Source organism: Aotus nancymaae, unplaced genomic scaffold (genome assembly GCF_030222135.1).
Source record: "Aotus nancymaae isolate 86718 unplaced genomic scaffold, 86718_ANA_hifiasm-v0.15.2.pri h1tg000020l, whole genome shotgun sequence".
Classification (NCBI taxonomy): Eukaryota; Metazoa; Chordata; class Mammalia; order Primates; family Aotidae; genus Aotus; species Aotus nancymaae.
Genome location: NW_026988432.1, coordinates 56,668,441 through 56,684,910, shown reverse-complemented (window position 1 = coordinate 56,684,910; position 16,470 = coordinate 56,668,441). Strand labels below are relative to the sequence as shown.

Sequence of the window (16,470 nt, the reverse complement as noted above, 5' to 3'; positions counted from 1 at the left end):
TCTTGCCGAATTTAAAAGGAAGAAACTGAGGCCAACACAAGAAGATCCAATATGAAAGGTTTACTCAGGCTCCCTGGCGAGGTTCTGTGGTCCAACAGGAGGGGTCAGAGAAGTCACACGGACTCCTCTCAAATGTGGGTTTTTATAGGGAGTGAAGGACCTCGATTGGTTGTGGGAGAGCAGGACTACTATTGGGTAAGGTTACAAGCCTTTGTTTGCATACAGGACTTGGCTGCTATTGGTTAGAATTACTTGGCTGCTATTGGCTAGAAAGACTTGGCTGCTTATTGGCTAGAATCACAAGACCCTGCTTGCATACTGGGTTCTTTAAGGGAAAGCCAGGCTGTGCGAGAAGGGGAGAAGGGAACATACCGAGCATGTCTGAGCTTTCAGAAAAAAGTCGGGGGATGTGCGTCCGAGCTCCCAGAGAGGCAACCGGCCTCACACTGGCATTTACGACGAACTTCTATCATTTTAAGTTGACCTAATTTCTTACTACATTATAAGTAAGAACGCAGACAATAGAGTTGATTAAAGAAAAAATAGTTATCTCAATCAAAACATGTACTGCTACTAAAGATGCATAACTGAACCAGGTGTGTCACGACCAATTTAAAGAGAACATATGTTTGTTTCTTTTACTGTGACTTCTAAGACAGAGATATTTCACTCAAGGTTCATGGACCAACATCTATAGATGGGCTCTAGAGCTTTCTGTTAGCTGTTGATGTGATATATAAAATATTATACGTTTCTATGGAGAGAAAATGCATCATTTTTTTCCAATTCCCAAAATTCATGCCCATGACCTCAGAATCAGTTTTGTAAAGGATCCTTCCTTTAAGAACAGACCATCCCTCAAGCCATCTCCTAAAGTTCCCCAAGCTTTGAAAGCTAGAATTCCTGCCATCATAACCCAAGGGCCTGAAACTGGGTATTTCCAACTTCCCCAGCCTTCTTGAGGCATTTATTCCCCAAATAAGTTGACTTGGGCCTCCATCCCACGTGATGTCTGCAGCCTTCCTCAGTACTTGTAAGAATTCTTGGTGGGAAGTGGTTGCATTTCTCCTGGTCCCCTCTCACTTGGATTTTCTACTCTACTCACTTCCTGTAGCAACATTTGCAACCTGAAAAACAGCCCTGTTTCCTTTATTCTCCAAAGTATTATTAACATAAGCTAGTTACATAGATAGAACTTTATTGAAGGTTTAGAACAACTGAGAAGGATTGTGTACTGACCATGTTTCTAGCGCCTGTGAACTTGATGCTGTCATATCTGCCCTATGTGCGTATGCTGAGCGTGCCTGGTTTGGAGCATAACATGCGTGAGTCACCCTGCCTGGGCCTCCTGCCTTCCTCATTGCCCCTGCCCTCTTCCCCTTGGGAACTATGAGTAATTAACTATCTTTCAGTGCAATCATTTCCCGATCTGTTGTCCTTACTATACCTCAGATTTTCTATTAATGTATTTTCTTTTAGAACAGACCACAACAGAGCACAGAACAGGAACCAACTTATAACTTAATACTAGTTATCATTGTCACTCAGACATTCCCTTAAAGGGAATTTCTTACCAGCCGTATTTGCATGGGACTCCACTCCCCACTGGCGCCATGTTTCCCCATGGTTTTTCTTTTCTAAACCTTGGGGTTTCCCATGCCCTCCCTCTTTATGTAGCAAAGGAATTTGAGAATGTTCATGATATTATTTTATTAGACAGAACAGCTTCATTTTCCTTTTTTCAATCTTTAACAGTCTAAGACTTCTATAACCAAAAGATCCACTAAGATTTTGCCTAAAGAAAAAAACAAACCATCTGCCTCTAAGATAAATGCTGCTACTCCCTACATATGGATAATGTGCAGCAACAATTTAATCTTTTAAAGCATATGTTCTTTCTATTAAATATATATATTTAGTAAGTACAAAAGCAATCCATGAAGAGAAGGATCCTAAGCACACTACCAATTTAAAACATTAAATAACAGTTTAGAATGTATCATATAAATATTATTAAAGTATGGTATCAGTAACATTACTATGCAAGAATTAATGGCTTGTGTACCAACAATAAGCAGTAGAAAATAAAATGATAAATATTCCACTAAAAATAACCATCAAAGGCTAGGCACGGTGGCTCACACCTGTAATCCTAGCACTTTGGGAGGCCAAGGCAGGTCAATCACTTGAGGAGTTGAAGACCAGCCTGGCCAATATGGTGAAACCCCATCCCTACTACAAATACAAAAATTAGCTGGGCGTAGTGGCATGCATCTGTAATCCCAGCTACTTGGAAGCCTGAGGCAGGAGAATTGCTTGAACCCAAGTGGTGGAGGTTGCAGTCAGTCAAGATTGCGCGACACTATACTCCAGCCTGGGCAACAGAGCGAGACCCTGTCTCAAGATAAATAAATAAATAACCATCAAAGAACATAACTAAGAATAATCTTAAAGAATGCAGAGGGGACAGGCACAGTGACTCACACCTGTAATCCCAGCACTTTGGGAGGCCAAGGCGGATGGATCACATGAGGTCAGGAGTTCGAGACCAGCCTGGCCAACGTGGTAAAACTCCGTCTCTACCAAAAATACAAAAATTAGCTGGAAGTGGTGGCACATGCCTATAATCCCAGCTACTCAGGAGACCAAGACAGGAGAATTTCTTGAACCTGGGACATGGAGGTTGCAGTGAGCCAAAATGGTGCCGCTGCACTCCAGCCTCGGCAACAAAGCAAGACTCTGTCTCAAAAAACAAAAATGCAGAGGAGCAATATTAACATGCTGAAAGCTCTATTGAGGGCACAATTATTTAAACCTGAATAATAGAAAGGAAAGCCATAATACTTTAATGGGAAGTTTCAATAGTGAACCAATATTAATTCTGATATTACACAAAACAAAATTTTAAAAGCATTGGAAATTAAAGGGCAGAAACCCAGCAAACTATTTTCAGATTAACCAGAAAATACTAACATGAAGGAATTGCTAGAAAAAAAGTTTAAAGAGAAGAATAATGGGAGGAAATATACACTCTCTGAGGGTATGATAAAACTACATGCCAGATACTTGTACATCCATGTTCATGGCAGCATTATTCACAGTAGCCAAAAGGTGGAAACAGTTCAAATGCTCGCTGACAGATGAATGGATAAACAAAATGTGGTACATGCGTACAACAGAATATTATCCAGCCATAAAAAAATAATGAGGCTGGGTGCAGTGGCTCACACCTGGAATCCCAGCACTTTGGGAGGCCAAGGTGAGAAGGTAGCCGGAGCCCTGGAGTTCAAGACCAGCCTGGGCAACATAGTGAGACCCTGTCTCTACAAATAATAATTAAGAAATGAACTCTTGATACATGTTATCAACCCTTGAAATCTTGAAACTATTATGCTAAGTGAAATGAGCCAGACATAGAAAGACAAATATTTTATTATTCTACTTATATTAAACATCAAGAATACGCAAATTCATAGAGACTGAAAGTAGAATAGAAATTACCAGGGGCTGGCGGGAAGGAGCATAAGAAGTTATTATTTAGTGGGCATAGAGCTTCCATTTGGGATGATGAAAAAGTTCTGAAAGTGGATAGCAATAATGGTTGGACAACATTGCAAATGTACTAAATGCATGGAATTTGTATAGTTGAAATTTGCTGAGAGATAGATCTTAAATGCTCTCACCACAAAACAAAACCAAAAACAATGGTAGGCAGGTGAAGTTACAGATGTGTTAACTAACTTGATTGTGGTGGTCATTTCATAATGTATATGCATATCAAATCAGTGGTTGTACACCTTAAACTTCTGCAAGTTTGTTTGTCAATTATTTCTCAATAATGCTGTGGTGGAATAAGATTAGGAATTTGCCAACAACATAAGATTATTGTGAGGACTAAAATTAAACCAGGAGTGTCCACGGCTATCACAGTCAATTCTTCATAAGCAGACATTTTCTTGTCCCTTCTCATCTTTCCTGAGTTCTAGCTGGAGCACTGAACCTATCAGATATGGAACTAAACTTCTGAAGATTGAGTTTTCCACCTGTAAAATAAGGGATTAGATGATCTTTACTGCTATGTCCACCTCTAATTTTCTCCAATTCAATATAAACACTCTGAAAATTGTCCCTGGGAGAAGGGGTCACAGTAGATTGTGATTTCTAAAAGTGAATTTGGCACTTAGAAGAAGCCCAAGCTGTGGAAGTAATACAGAAATGTTCATAAGGAATAATAGGAGACTTTGGCTGGGCACAGTGGCTCACGTCTGTAATCCCAACACTTTGGGAGGCCAAGGCAGGAGGATCACTTGAGGCCAGAAGTTAGAGACCACCCTGGCCAAGATGGTGAAACCCCATCTCTACTAAAAATACAAAAAATAATAATAATAACCAGGTGTGGTGGTGCACACCTGTATTCCCAGTTACTTGGGAGGCTGAGGCAGGAGACTCTCTTGAACCCTGGAGACAGAGGTTGCAGTGAGCACAGATCATGCCACTGCACTCCAGCTTGGGAGACACAGTGAGACTCTGTCTTAAAAAAAAATAACGAATAATAAGAAACTTCACACATTCTATTTGGGGAGTAGAAAGGGGAGTTCATTGTCAGAATATATGCATCTCACACAAAGGATCATTATTAAAATCAGATTAGTCATGAACAATGAGTAGGACTTTGTAATATTTCAATTGCATCAAAACTGCCCTTGAACAAAAAAAATTTACTTCCTCCTCCATTCAGGTAAGAGTATAGCCTGTGTCATCCCATGCACTGTGGCATTTGTTCATTGAACTATTGTCCTTCTCAAGAGATGGTTTTTCACCCTAACAAAAATAACTATGAATCATTCATTCTGTGAATATTTTCTCCCTTGTTTTTTTCACAGTGTGAATGACAAATCTCCATATATTTATTTCTTAAATAAGCAAAAGTTACCATGAACCTGAAATGGTCTATATTGCAAATGCAAACTGTTGCTTTTTAAATGTCAATTTGGGGGTAACTATGAGTTTCTAATTAGGATCATAAATCTCCTAAAGAAAGGATATTCTCCATGAGGAATGGGGGAAAAGGTTCCACAGAGGATGAAAAGCCTACTGATATTTAGAGTTTTTTTAATTTTTTTAGTTTTTAAAGTTGTTTTTCTTTTAGCTACACCTGCTAGAATAAAACAAAGTTTTGTTAGATACAACTATTTACATGCCTTAAAAGCTAAAAGAAAAATATTACCCTAGCATTTATTTTCATAAGTTTACACTAGTGACTATGAGTGATTTGTTCAAAAAAATTATATATGTTTCCAGGTTTCCAAAGGCAAAAATAAATAAATAAATAAATTTTGCACAGACACAAAATGCTTTTCTTCTATTTTCTGTTAAAGGATTTTTTATAAATATCTGTGTACAATCTAATGTAACATACAGTTCTTCCTTATGAAGCTGCTATAAATAGTAATCTTCATCTCTATTGTTATGTTCTCACAGATATTCTTCTATTTCTCCACTTAGATCACTTACTACACATTCTTATAATTACTTGGCTAATTGTCTGACCAGAAAAATGTAGTCTACGTGAAGGCAGAGCCCATAACTGGTTCTCTCAATAAATAAGTTATATAAAAGAAAAGCAATGATGTTAATTCAAAGGGAATACATACGACATTTGCAAAATATATCATGGTTCCAAAAGAAAATTGTATACAGATTCTTCAAGGTCAGATATGTGATACAGAAATTCTGTAGTTATTTTAAATATAGTGAGTAGAAGGCTAATGTTTCTAAAACATTTACAGCACTAAGATGCTATCATAATAGATTCTTTGGCCAGGCACAGTGGCTCACACCGATAATCCCAGCACTTTGGGAGGCTGAGGCTGGCAGATCACGAAGTCAGGAGTTCAAGACAAGCCTGGCCAACATGGTGAAATCCCGTCTCTAGTAAAAATACAAAAAATTAGTGAGCTTAGTGGCGGGCACCTGTAATCCCAGCTGCTTGGGAGGCTGAGGCAGGAGAATCTCTTGAACTTAAGAGGCAGAGGTTGCAGTGAGCCAAGATTGAGCCACTGCACTCCAGCCTGGGCAACAGAGCAAGACTCAGTCTCAAAAAAAAAAACAAGGTATTAAAAAATCTGTTATTTTTGTTGTTGTTTTGTTGTTTTGTTTTGTTTTGTTTTTTGAAAGACAGTCTCTCTCTGTCGCCCAGACTGGAGTGCAGTGGCGTGATCTCGGCTCACTGCAACCTCTGCCTCTTAAGTTGAAGTGATTCTCCTGCCTTAGCCTCCTGAGTAGCTGGGATTACAGGTGCCCACCACCATGCCCAGCTAGTTTTTGTATTTTTAGTAGAGTCAGCGTTTTACCATGTTGGCCAGGTTGGTCTCAAACTCAAGTGATCAGCCCAGGCTCCCAAAGTGCTAGGATTACAGGGGTGAGCCACTATGCCCAGCCCAGCCTCTTTAACTCTTGAACTATTATTTCTTTAACTAAAACTTCGAGTTTTCATTCTGTGTCTTGGAATTCCAGGAATGAAAAATCACTTCTGGTATTAAAGAAGAACATTATTCACGTGTGTGTGTGTGTGTGTGTGTGTGTGCACCATCTTATGAAATGAAGACATTGAAATCAAATTAAATGGCTCTCAAAATCTCCTACACTTGATTATTTTGCAACTGCTTAAAATAAGATAATCGAAGGCTGCCAGGATTAGAAGGGACCTTGGAGTCTCCAGTTCAAATCTCTCATACTGCAGGTAGAAGAGGCCCAGCAGGCAGGTGCCTCACCCAGCAACCTGCCAACTCCTTATCCAGATTCCGTGGGGGAGCCTGGGCCACCTGAATGCCACTTGGGCCACCAGTTTTTCACTTTTCCATTCAGCCATCAAGTGTCTTCAGTTGTAGCATAATTTTAATCATTCAACAAAAAACGAATGGCATTTTGTTTGTTTGTTTGAGACAAGGGTCTCACTCTGTCACCCAGGCTGGAGTGCAGTGGCCCAATCTAAGCTCACTGCGGCCTCAACCTCCTGGGCTCAAAGAATTCTCCTGCCTCAGCGTCTCTCGAGTAGTTGGGACTTCAGGTGTGCACCACCACACCCAGCTAATTAAAAAAATTTAAAAAATTATACATTGGCTGGGCACAGTGGCTCATGCCTGTAATCTCAGCACTTTGGGATGTCAAGACAGGTAGCTCATATGAGGTCAGGAGCTCGAGACCAGCCTGGCCAACATGGTGAGACCCTGTCTCTACTAAAAATACAAAAATTAGCTGAACATGGTTGTACACGCCCATAATCCCAGCTGCTCTAGAGTCTGAGGCAAAAGAATCACTTGAACCTGTTACGGGGAGGTTGCAATGAGTTGAGATCACATCATTGCACTCCAGCCTGGGTGGCAGGGCAAGACTCAAAAAAAAAATTGTAGGTCTGGCACGATGGCTCACATCTGTAATCCCAACACTTTGGGAGGCAGAGGTGGGTGGATCACCTGAGGTCAGGAGCTCGAGACCAGACTGGCCAACGTGGTGAAACCCCGTCTCTACTAAAAATACAAATATTAGCCAGACATGGTGGTGCGCGCCTGTAATCCCTGCTACTCAGGAGGCTGAAGCAAGAGAATGGTTTGAACCCAAGAAGCTGTAGCAAGCCAAGATTGCACCACTGCATCCTAGCCTGGGTGACAGAGCAAGACTCCATCTCAAAAATAGATAGATAGATAGATAGATAGATAGATAGATAGATAGATAGATGATAGATAGATTGAAATGAAATGAAATGTTGCTAATAATCTTTACAAAATCTGAACTTTGGCTTTACAAGTTCCTTGCCAATTTTTCAAAAAAGCCAATCACAGCTTTTAGAAAGACAAACAGTAGTTTGATGATTTAATGAATTACAGCCTCAACAAAAGCTAAATAGAAAATTCGGTTACAAGATCTATAACACAGAGAGACCGCCTTTGCTGGGCCAACCTAACGGCTCCTGGAGACAAACTCCAGTTACCAGAGTTCTCTCTACAGTAACATTTCCCAGCCCTGAAAGCACCAGGACGAGCGGTGTTCTGGCACTTACGGTGTACCACTGCCACCTAGTGGCCTTTTGAAGGACTCACGCGGCCAAAAGCTCAGTCCTTGACCTTTCTGGTTTGCGGATCTTTTTAAATGATCGGGACCAGGATGCGGTCCTGAAATTATTTCTACCTTACTACAAGGACGCGTCTGATCCACAGATTACACTCCATCTAGCACAGAGGAATCATCTGTGATAAAGCCAATTGGGACCAGAAACAATTTATTTTGTTGAGCAGAGACCTCAACCTTTATATCTTTCACTTTGAATAAACATCGCAATTATTTAAACTGCACTGTTGTGTTTTTTTCCAGCTGCTTCCTATGTAAAAGGTGACAAAATTAGAATTTACAGCAGCAATCTGAAGTGCAGCATTTTACAGAAACCTTCATGAGACAGAAAAGAGAACACAAAAATAAAATGAGAAAATACAGCATTTATTTGACCAGCATGTATATACTAAAGTCGACATCCTGCACCAAAGAGGAACTTGATTATTTTTGAATATAGTTAGAACAAAAGGGAATACCAGATATTTTTCTCCAGGTTTGCTTGGCTGTTAGTGGTATGTGAAGTGGAACTTTATAAAAGCTCGTGTTTGGCCAGCTGTGGTGGCTCACACTAGCACATTGGGAGGCTGAGGCAGGTGGATCACCTGAAGTCAGGAGTTCAAGACCAGCCTGGCCAACATAGTGAAACTCGGTCTTTACTAAAATACAAAAATTAGCAGGGCATGATGCTGGGAAGCTGAGACAGGAGAATTGCTTGAACCCAAGAGACGGTGGTTGCAGTGAGCCGAGATTGCACCACTGCACTCCACTCTGGGCGGTTTCGTGAGACTCCATCTCAAAAAAAAAAAAAAAAAACCTGTTCTTGTGCTGTGCTTATTTGGACTCATCTTCTTTAGATGTAAGCCAAAATGACTTTTCCGAGACAGAGTCTCACTCTTCCACTCAGGCTGGAGTGCAGTGGCACAATATCAGCTAACTTTAACCTCTGCCTCCTAGATTCAAGCAATTCTCCTGCTCTGGCCTCCAGGTAACTGAGACTACAGGCACATGCCACCACGACCAGCTACTTTTTGTGTTTTTAGAAGAGACGGGGGTCTTGCTATGTTGCCGAGGCTGGTCTCGAACTCCTGGCCTCAACTTATTCACCTACCTGGACCTCCCAAAGTGTTGGGATTACAGGTATCAGCCACTGTGCCTGGCCCAAAGTGGCGTTTTTAAAAAGAATCTCCTCACCCTTAAAGACTGACAGTGGAGGAATGAAGCCTGAAGGAGTCTTGGTTGATTGGTGGATCCCAAGTTAATGGCCAAACTTTGCTCTTCACACTCTACCTCCCAAGTAGTTCATGCATTTTATTCTGCATAAGAGAAGCCTGCAGTTTTTTACATAGTGATTTTCCACAGGGGAAAAAAAAAAAACAGAAAGTAACTTTTAACAACGTTTTATTTGATTAGTGTAAGAGTGAATTTGGTAATTTCAGGCAGGAAAAAAAAATAAAATAGAACTGCTTGAGTTAGTGCCTTAAGAAGAACTCATTCACAAGAAAGGAATCCAACAAATCATGTCCGGGTTTTAAAACACAAAAACCATGAGTGCAAACACTGGCAGTCTCAGACTCTCCCACTTTCTGTGTGTAGATTACTCTTTCAGACACTTGCCAGCAGTTACTGGATGATGCCTCGTGTTGAAAGTGACCTTGGGCTTTCATAAACTGGGAGATTGTAAAAATGGATCTTCATTCTACAAGACAAGTTCTGAGAAATTCCTTGCATATCTCAGGCATTTTTGCATTTCAGGAAGGAACAGAGTCTTCCCTGGGAATTCTGGGTAGCCTTGTGGAGAATGAGCTTCCTCGGGCTGCTCTTCCTTATCCTACAGGTCAGAAATACAAAGCATTGCCTGAATTGCCAATGTCACTTGATGGTCAGTCAGAAAAAAAAAAAAAAAAGAAAAAAAGGGCGAGGTCAGGCACGGTGGCTCATGCCTACAATCCCAGCGCTTTAGGAGGACGAAGCAGGTGGATCACCTGAGGTCAGGAGTTCAAGACCAGCCTGGCCAACATGGTGAAACTCTGTATCTACTAAAAATACAAAAATTATCCAGGCATGGTGGTGTGTGCCTGTAGTTCCAGCTACTCGGGAGACTGAGGCAGGAAAATCACCTCAACCTGGGAGGTGGCGGCTGCAGTGAGCAGAGATCACGCCACTGCACTCCAGCCTGGGTGACAGAGCAAGACTCACCTCAAAAAAAAAAAAGAAGAAAGAAAAGGTGAAAAAAATCTTAACTAACTTATTTAAAAATAAATAAATAAATAACTCTGAAATAACTTGTCAGTGCAGATGTTTCTAATACACGTGTGAATGACCAATTCTAGAAACAATTTCTATAATTATACAGATGCTAAAGAGAACCAAAGCTGACTCAGGAAATGGCTATGCAAAACCTAGGAGCCAAAAAAGGAAGGTTTTTCTTCATTATCATTGATCGCCCTCTTCTATTTTTCTTATTTACAAAATTAATAGATGCTTCCTGGTGGCCCATGCACTTCCACCGCCGTGTCTTACCATCTGAGTCCTTATCATTGGGAAGGAAAAGCAAACTCAGGGTCAAGCAGCTGAATCTTTAGATGTTAGAACAGTCTGGGTCACGCTTTAACCTCTGTCTGATTAAAAAAAGAAAAAAGTTACATAAAAATAAAAATAGAACAGTCTGGGGTCTTCTTTTATACAGCAAACCAATGATCTTGGTTGCTATGGATACATTTTCACCACAAATATGTAAAGTAGACAGACTTTGACAAAAGACTAGCAACACTGAATCGAATTTTACAACGAGGCTGCTTGTGTCCTACTGTTTTTCTTACACCTGAGTGTTGTTTTAAAATGGTATTACACTTTTAAATGGCATCACAAGCCCAGATTGTTCAAAAATAATTCCAGGAACCTAATAAATCAACCTTAATGAAATCAAATTCTGCAGCCTAACCTGCAAAACTAGAATTACTACAGTTAGCACTAGAATTTTCAGAGTTTGTACACAGTTCCAAGTGAAGTCAAAATGGGGACTGAAATTACCACACTGACTGCCTGAGAGGCTAAAATTCACTACATCCTGCTAACTTGAGCTTCATTTCCTGCTGCCTGGCCGTGGCCTAAGAGATAATTCCACACAAAATGAAAAGGAAGAGAGGAGAGAAGATAATTACTATGCTAATTCTCTTTGTATACAGCATATGGACTTCATTTCTTAGACTATGAGAAATTAATCCTTATAATTGTCAAAACAAAAGAGTAACAAGCTACAACTAGCAGCTTATTAGAAAATTGTCAAAACAAAAGAATAAGAAGCTACAGCTCACGCAGAGTGTGCTACCGCTCTGAGAACATCTACGTGAAAGAAAACTGTGAGAAGTCACATAACTCATTAAGATTCACGTATCAAATAAAAGATTCATCAAAAAACACATTGAGCCAGACGCAGTGGCTCACACCTATAATCCCAGCACTTTGGGAGGCTGAGGTAGGAGAATCACTCGAGGCCAGGAGCTTCAGACCAGCCTAGGCAGCATCACAAGACTCGGTCTCTACAAAATTTTAAAAATTAGCCAAGCAGCTGCAATCCAGCCTGGTCAACAGGGGATACCTGTCTCTCAACACACGCACACATACACACACATATTGAACAGTATGTCTCGCATACAAAATAGAAAAAAAATAATTATTCAAAGTGTGAGTGTCACAGAGGAGTCTCACTCAGTTGGTCTTGAACTCCTGAACTCAAGCGATCCGCCCACCTCGGTCTCCCAAAGTGTTAGAATTACAAGCTTGAGTCACAGTACCCAGTCAATTTCAATTTATCGCTTTATGAATAAGCTATATCAGAGCTTTTGCACATATGGTTACATATTTCTTTAATCTTCTCAGACAGACAATAGTTTGGCCAAGCATCACCTTCTCTAACTGGACACTTTTCTCTACAAGCAGTGATGGCATTGGGCATTGATCTGGTTTTCTTCCAGCATTCACTGAGGTCTAAGCCTCTGTTTCATTCCTTATAGACAACCTGTTTTTATCTGCATGGACTTTTGTGGCACAGTATTTCTTCTCTATACGTGCAAAAGGGTAAAATTGCACTAAACCAATGGTCATGATGTGGTGCTATATCACTGTTAGGTGGAGTTCACAGGTCTTGGAACTCAAAGCATGGGAGCAGTGGCTGTCCCTGCAAGTTTAGACTCTGCTGGACCTCAGGTCCTGGTTCTTCCAAAGGACTAAGTAAGGGTTCCACTGAACCTGGAGCTTCAACTGCCATTTGGGGCTTCTCATGCTAGTGAATCAGAAAGCAGTGCGGGAGTCATATACTAATGGCAGCAGTTTCCCCTGGTTATCCTGAGGAAGTAAGATTGTTCTACCTAATGCAGGCAGGGGAGAATATGTCTGGAACTCAGGGATTCTTAGGCCATCCCTTGTTTCCCTACATAGCAACTATGCCTGGCAAGAACACAGGAGTTAAGGGCTCAGGTCCCTCACAGCAAAAGATCTGGGTTTCCCACTAGACAAGCAATGGAGACTAGCAGAAAGATTAGCCAAGGGCGAGGGGAATTTAGAATGGAGGACAAGGGAAATGGTGAATATCAGTTCCAATGTGGGTACCAACCGCAGCAGAGGAAGCTGTAACGTGAACTTCCTGCCTCCTGTTGTAAGTCTAGTCTTTAGAATTTTGACTGGTCATCCCAGAGGAATTGGTGACAAAATGCCATGAACCAATCGTGGGCATGAATGGATCTGAGCGGTGCAAATAAACGCTGGACAACAGCGACACCCCCAATGTGACACCCGTATTTCCGGCCTCTTAATGCAGCCAGTCTGACTTCCAGCTGCTAGCACCCACACCCCTGACTGCAGGCTGGAATGCCTCCAAAATATGCCCATGGAAGCAAACTTCAACCAGTGACTGACAGAAGGAAGCATACACAATCATGCCCCAGTGTCCTTGACTTTCAAATGAGGTAAATCTGAACTTTCTGGCTCAGTGCAGTGGCTCATGCCTGTAATCCCAGCACTTTGGGAGACTGAGGTGAGTGCATCACCTGAGGTCAGGAGCTCAACACCAGCCTGGCCAACATAGTGAAACCACGTCTCTACCAAAAATACAAAAATTAGCCAGGCATGGTGGCGCGTGCCCATAATCCTAGCTACTCAGGAAGCTGAGCTGAGATCATGCCACTGCACTCCAGCCTGGGTGCAGAGCAAGATTCTGTCTCAAAAAAAAAAAAAACCTGAACTTCCTGTTCTCTGCTGTCTTCCAGGCCTCAGTTTAGGATTAAGCACGTGCATTGACTTACTTTCCTTTCCTACCTCACTTCCTCATCACCTACTAGCGATTCCTGAAGTTACTTCCCATATCAACCACAAACACTGAAATTCTCATCCCAGTCCTTCTTCTGGAGAAATTCAAACCAAGACACTTCAGCAGATTCAGCGCAAAGCTATTGATGAATCGAGCCAGAGCCCTCACTCACGGAGGCTCCTTCCACGGCCCTGGCACAGGCCCTAGTCATGTATTCTCATGGTCGTACGTTTTGCAAAATTTGCCGTAGAAGATAATTTTGGTTTTAATTTTCTTAACATATGCCCCAAATCTGTGTAAGCTCCAGACCTCACAAAACCCAGATCCACTCCTGATTATCTCATATTCCATATGCACTGCTCACTTGTTTGTTTATTTGTTAGTACCTGTCTCCCTTCACTCCAACATAAGCTCCATTTGGGCAGGAATGTTGTCTCACTTGTTCACCACTCAATTCCCAGTACCGATGACCACATAAGAGAGGCCAATAATTTTTGTTGAATATATAAGCGAGTAATCCCCAAATGAATGACACCCTTTCCTCCTTCTCTCTACATTTGCTCTGTCCTCTGATCAGAATCCCCTCTGCCTTCCCTTGAGTGGCTATTCACTCAAGACTTCTGCCAAGTGTCCAAGAATTGCCTGGGAAGAAGTGCAGACATGAATTTCGGGAAGGATTTACAGCCACCCCCAATTCCTATTTCCCTTTCCAAGTATGATTTCTCAAATGTGCCTATTTGGGTTTAACTTCTTATTTTGAATTTTTCAAACACAACTAGAACAAGTACAATAAATAATCATCTATCCACCATCTAAATACAGTTGTTATGCCTGTAACCCCAGCACTTTGGGAGGCCAAGGCAGGTGGATCACTTGAGGTCAGGAGTTCAAGAGCAGCCTGGCAAACTTGGTGAAACCTCATCTCTACTAAAAATATAAAGAAAAAAGTTAGCTGGGTGTGATGGCGCACACCTGTAATCCCAGCTACTTGGGAGGCTGAGGCAGGAGAATCACTTGAACCCAGAAAGCAGAGGTTGCAGTGAGCTGAGCTCTCTCCACTGCACTCTAGCCTGGGTGACAGAGCGAGACTCCATCTCAAATAATAATAATAATAATGCTACTATAAGCATTCATATACAAGTCCTCGTGTGCACATATATTTTCTCTTGGGTAGATACCTAGGAATGGAATTGCTGGATCACATACTGGAAACAGTAATTGTTTCCCAAGCGGCTTCACTATTTTACATTCTCACAAGTAATGAAAGTTAATCTAGTTTCTGTACATCTTCCAATCTCTTTTATTCTAGAACAGACTCCATCTACCCAGTTATTTTCATGAAACTAAGTGTTTTAGGCGATCTGCCTAGATGCATTGCATTAGTTGATGCAAGAGTAATTGCAGTTTTTGCCATTTCTTGGTTTTGGACTTGCTTATGTGGCTGCAGTCACCTAGAAGGTCATCTGGGCTGGAATGGCCACATGAGCAAGTCCAAAACCAAGTAATGGCAAAAACCGGAATACTTTTACACCAACTAATAGAATCTCCCACATTCCAGATTTGACTTTATTTCTTTGTGACATTGTTTGACTTGTTTCCCTATCCCCTGTATTTCCAGGAACTAGAAGTAAGACCTAAAGACTTAATCTTATTCAGATTAACATTTACATTGAGTCATATCCTGCCTGATTTGTCCACTATTAGTAATTTTTAAATTGATTGCATTTAAGTAATAAAAGCCAGATGTCTCCATTTTAAAGTATTTTTGCCCTTTGCAATTATCAAGGAAAATGCCACGCCTATTGCCAAAAAAAAAAAGGAGGAGGTGTCTTAGATAACTTACAAAATATTAAAACTGACAGTGACAATTGAAATTAAACATAGGCCAGGGACTCAAAAATGAGGACTCATACCTATAGTGCCAGCTGCTCAGAAGGCTGTGGTGGGAGGATCACTTGAGCCCAGAGTCGGAGACCGCAGTGAGCTATGATCATGCTACTGCATTCCAGCGGGGGCGACAGAGCAAGACCCTGTCTAAATAATAATAATAATTTATAATTTTAAAGAACCATATGTGTACTTATCATCTGTAAGGAATCAAGGAGTATAACTGAGCACTCATTTGGTGCCGAATTTTCTGATAACCAAAACAATAAAGCAAAGATATTTAGTTAAAGAGCTGGGCGCCGTGGTTCATGCCGGTAATCCCAGCATTTTTGAAAGGCTGAGGCAGGTGAATCACCTGAGGTCAGGAGGTCAAGACCAGCCTGGTCAACATGGTAAAATCCCGTCTCTACTAAAAATACAAAAATTAGCCAGGCATGGTGGTGGGTGCCTGTAATCCCAGCTACTCAGGAGGCTGAGGCAAGAGAGTCACTTGAACCTGGGAGGCGGAGGTTGCAGTGAGCCAAGATCGCACCACTACACTCCAACCTGGGTGACAGAGCAAAACTCTGTCCCAAAAAAAAAAAAAAAAAAGATATTTAGTTAGAGGTCTCACTTCCAAATGGAATAAGGTACATGAATTGTTTCATAAAAGTGAACTGGACTTCAGCAGGAATTTCTCACAGGGATGCTTGCATAAATACCTCCAGTAAAGTAGTGAATAATTATTCTAACGAGTATGAAAGCCCAGACATTTGTATACCTTGACTGAAGAGCCAGCCTTCCGTATCTGAAAAGAACGACCTCCTCCACCAAACATCCAGTTTCATGAGGCAGACCCCAAGAGTGAGAAAAGGAGACACCTGTCATTCCTGCAGGATCAATTAAAGCAGCTTTAGTAACTAGAAAAATGACAGATGTTACAAACGATTTCACCTAACCTAAAAACACCTAAGTGTTTTTTTGGTTACTTTTAGATTGATATTTCTAAGGGAAATAGAAGACACACACACACACCTGCAGAGAGACAGAGAGAGAGAGAGTCAAAAACTATTTCTAGGACAGGCGTGGTGGCTCACACCTGTAATCCCAGCACTTTGGAAGGCCGAGGCAGGTGGATCACCTGAGGTCAGGAGTTCGAGACCAGCCTGGCCAATATGGCGAAACCCCAT

The 16,470-nt window shown here is 41.4% G+C and overlaps 1 long non-coding RNA gene across 1 annotated transcript; it reads right to left on the bottom strand.

Annotated features, from left to right (window-relative positions):
• Nucleotides 1–9,532: 9,532 nt before the first annotated feature.
• LOC105712076 (uncharacterized) lies at nt 9,533–16,167 on the bottom strand. Its single transcript, XR_001106235.1, has 3 exons — nt 16,062–16,167; nt 10,630–10,727; nt 9,533–9,937 (listed from the first exon to the last, which is right to left on the bottom strand). It is a non-coding gene; the product is annotated as an uncharacterized LOC105712076 (long non-coding RNA).
• Nucleotides 16,168–16,470: the final 303 nt, after the last annotated feature.